The sequence below is a fragment of the Triticum dicoccoides genome, chromosome 1B (assembly GCF_002162155.2).
Source record: "Triticum dicoccoides isolate Atlit2015 ecotype Zavitan chromosome 1B, WEW_v2.0, whole genome shotgun sequence".
Classification (NCBI taxonomy): domain Eukaryota; kingdom Viridiplantae; phylum Streptophyta; class Magnoliopsida; order Poales; family Poaceae; genus Triticum; species Triticum dicoccoides.
The window spans coordinates 562915114-562919537 of record NC_041381.1 but is presented as its reverse complement, the minus strand read 5'-3'; positions in this window follow the sequence as shown (position 1 = coordinate 562919537).

Sequence of the window (4424 nt, the reverse complement as noted above, 5' to 3'; positions counted from 1 at the left end):
GCCGCTTCTCCCCGCGCTACTGGGTGCGGGATCTACAACCGGTGTCGCCACTGGCCGGAGCCTCATCTTCTTGGTGCTGGGGCCAGTCGACTCCATTTTCCTTGTGGGCGTCGCGCCGAGCTCACGGGTTTGAGCAGAGTAGCCAGAGACGAGCCTAGTGGCAGTGCGAGTGGGGAAGAAGGAGGGTTGGGGATTTTTGTAGGAGTGGAAGAAGAGGAGCAGTGTACGAGTGAGGAAGAAGGTTAGAGGGGTTTTCTGGACGAGTGAGGAAGATTGGGGAGCGGGGGGAATTGGGTGGGGAGATGGAAGCGGGAGAGCGAGCTGTTCGTGTTTATAAGGCCCGCTGCACTAACTACTCTCTTTTTCCCAAGAACCGCTCTCTTCTTTTGCGTTGCTGCATTGGAGCTGGTGCATGGGCTTGGCTGACTGGCCATGCATGCAGGATGCATGTGCCCGCCGGCCACTTCATGCGCCTGGTTTGTTACTAGGCCTATTTAATAGGGTGGTTATGGAGTAAATCAAGGAGATTTATTTTCTCTGTGTGCATCCACCAAATTAGAGGATGCGGTACTGGATGCAGACACTCACATTAAACTAACATTCAGAAGAACAAAAGTTCAGCATGTCTATGCATCTCAATGATTCACCACACTATAACCAATATACAAAGCTGTGAGAAGGTGTGGAAATAAAGAAAATCGGTCGATGCTTCTCTGAGCAAAGGGCCTCCCTGCGCACGCATTAATTTCCTGGGCATGCTTGGTTCTTCTAAATGTTGCGAGCACTTTGAGCATGTTGGCAACTCCACAGCTAGCTAGCTGCCTCATCTTGCAATTGATGCTGACACATTTGCAGCAAACACATGAGGCAATAGAGATGACTCAACATGGGTCCATATTGTGCAGTTCCCCTGATATCATATTCATTGACCTGAATCTGAAAAGATAGGAAAACAGTAGCTATACTTAAACGATGTTGCAAAACAGTAGCACATATCAATAGCTCGGCATGACGAAACACGATCATCTGGACGAAGGGGATACTGACCTGCCTTAGGAAGATTACATATAATTCCATAAGTCCTTCGTTGATTTCCACCTTCGGCTGCACTGCTTGTTTGCTCCTCCACACATGACAGGATCGTTTCGCACTGCATTCAGCAAGTCAACGTACAAATAAGCTAATTTCATCTTGCAGTGGTCATTGTACCTAGTTACGAATGTAGGAATACCCGGAGCACCATCAGGTTAGCTGACAGCAGGTAGATGCAGCCATATAAAATTTGTGCGGTGCTACCAGAATTGAGGTTTGTATCCCTTCCCGTTATGAGAATTCTTCTTGAAGTTGGTAGAATGTGACGGCTTGTTCTTTGCATCAAACTTGCCTTTCCCCTGAGATTTGTTCTTGTTGTTTTGGGGGTGGTTGGGCTAGAAGTTCTTCTCGTGTACCATGTGGGCACTAGAAGCTCCCTCAGCGACCTGAGCACGTGTGTCTTTTGCTCTCGCCTTCTCCTCAAAATCAAGAGTGCTAATGAGATCCAAAATAGAAAATTCATGTCTCTTGTTTTTCAGAGAAGTAGCAAAATCGTTCCACGAAGGTGGAAGCTTGGCAATGATGGTCCCAGCAACAAATTTGTCCGGCAACACACACTTAAAGTACTCAAGTTCCTTAGAGAGTGAGTGTATCTCATGAGTCTGCTAAACAACAGAGCGCTCATTAGTCATCTTGTAGTCACAGAATTGCTCCATGATGTACAACTCGTTACCAGCCCCCGAGGGCCCAAACGTGGCCTCTAGCGCAGCCCACATGTCTTTACCGCTGTCAAATGACATATATGAATCCACAATGGAATCGTCAAGAACACTAAGCAGGGCGACTTTGAAGAGGGTATCCATGTTCTGAAAAGCTTCCTGCTGTGTAGGATTAAGATCGCCCTCAGGCTTACCCTTAGTGGCATCATAGCAGTACATGATCTGAAACCAATATACCGCTCTTGTGCGCCACCTTTTATATTGCACCGCCTTAAAAGTAGGCGGCTTCAAAAGCGCAGCAAAACCACTCGGAGTAAATTGCCTGTTATCAGGTCTTTGGATTGGATTGTTGAATATATGAGCAATTTAGTATGAGATTTAATCCGAATCAGCAGTAAATAGATCATGACGACAATTGCAAACATCAAAGTAATGATGCGGACTAAACCAGGAGGACAGAATCACATACTGTACAGCGGGAGCAGAACCGATTTGGTTGATGTTGTCACTCATGTCATTGATGAAGAGGTTACCGAGGTCGGGGAAGAAGGTTGTCGTTGAGGAAGTCATCGCTGGCAGCAGTCACAGGAGTGTGCTCCCCAAAAACCTGATCGCCCCTCTCCCGTACAGGATCACGAAAGGCGGGGTTCGGAGGACTGTTGTCCCTTCTCACGATGCACGCCGGAAGGAGGGCTGGAGAAGAATTGCATGGCGGCGCTAAGATCTAGAAATGTGCGAAACCATATGATATAGCGGCGGCTAGGGTAGAGAATGTCAGGTCGGTCGTGCGAGTATCATAGTAGGCCTTTGGCCCCCAAACCCCACGTCCAAGTCAATAATAGCTCCAAAAAAGTTAATAATAGCCCCACCAAGGTTTGTCTCAAAAAACGGAGTAATTAAGGCGTCTGTTAGTCCCTTTAGTATAAATACAATATCATTAATAATGGCCCCACCTTTTGTCTCACAAAGTATGTTGGAGTACAACCGGCTACACGTTTACAACCCGCTTCTCTTCTCTCTCCTCTTCTCTCTCCTTTAACTAAGCACAAATACTATATTTAAGTCCTTATAGCCCGCTTATGTCATCTAAGTGTAGTACTTGCTCTAAAGTTACTATCCACTATGTAGTCTGAAATGCCGGGCGTGCAGCGGGCGGTGCCCTCGGTCGGCGTGCCGCTTCAATGGCGGAAGCAGTGAGAGGTGGCGTCGCCCTGACTTGCCATCAATGTGGAGCGGCGGGCTCAGCTGGCGCCGGGCAGGAAGCACGCGCGGGAGGGGGAGCGGTTTTTGTTGGGCCAAGAAGGTGAGAAGCCAACTTGGGATCGGTCCGGACGAGGAAATATCATGTGCTCCCAATGTCGGTGTCAAAATCGGCGGATCTCGGGTAGGGGGTCCCGATCTGTGCGTCTTAGGCTGATGGTAACAGGAAGCAAGGGACACAATGTTTACCCAGGTTTGGGCCCTCTCGATGGAGGTAAAACCCTACTTCCTACTTGATTAATATTGAAGATATGAGTAGTACAAGAGTAGATCTACCACGATATCGTAGAGGCTAAACCCTAAGAGCTAGCCTATGATGGTATGATTGTAATTGTGATCGGCCTTCTAAGGACCATGCTCTCTGGTTTATATAGACACCAGAGAGATAGGGTTTACATGGAGTCGGTTACAAGGAAGGAAACATAATATCCGGATTGCTAAGCTTGTCTTCCACGCCAAGGAGAGTCCCATCCGGACACGAGCCGAAGTCTTGAGTCTTGTATCTTGACTCTTCTATAGTCCGGATGATGTATATAGTCCGGCTGTCCGGATACCCCCTTATCCAGGACTCCCTTAGTAGCCCCTGAACCAGGCTTCAATGACGATGAGTCCAGCGTGCAGTCTTGTCTTCGGCATTGCAAGGCGGGTTCCTCCTTTCGAATACTCCAAGGTTCCCATCATGACGAACAGTGTCCAGCATCTTCATCAATGTTGTACTCCTCGGCTTCAGTGTATCAATAATGTAATGCCCCGGATCTGATGCACCAGGTGTCTGCCAGTTATTCACCATCGTTGCCATGTCATTCGCCTGCGTGTTGCATTTTGCCATGTCATCATCTGCATGTTTTTCAAAACTTGCATCCGAGCTTTTTCCCCGTTGTCCGTTTTGCAATCCGGCACTCCTATGTCCTCTGGCGTCCCCCTTTTGTCTCTTGTTGTGAGTGGGTGTTAAACGTTCTTGGAATGGACTGAGTCTTCCCAAGTGGCCTTGGTATATCACCAGTAGACCGCCCGTCAAATTTCGTTCCATTTGGAGGTCGTTTGATGCCCCATCGGTTAACCGCGTAGCTCGAAATCCCTCTCTCTTTGCAGCCCAGCCCCTCTTCACCACAGCCCATGAGCCCATCCTAACCCCCTCCATGCTCTGAGTCGTTCGATCGTGATCGTGTGGGCGAAGACCGCACCCCATTTGGACTCTCCTAGCTCCTAGAATCTATAAATATGTGCCTCCCCCCGAAATTCGCGGATGAAACCCTAGCTCCTTCCACCTCGCACCACCGGACAAAATCCCCGCCGCCGGACATGTCCGTGCCGCTGTCCCCGGGCCAATACCGACTTGCCACGTCAGCCCCACCAACCTCTCTCTCCTCCCTCCGCCGCCGCGGCACCAGGGGCCCAGATCCGGCTCGCCCC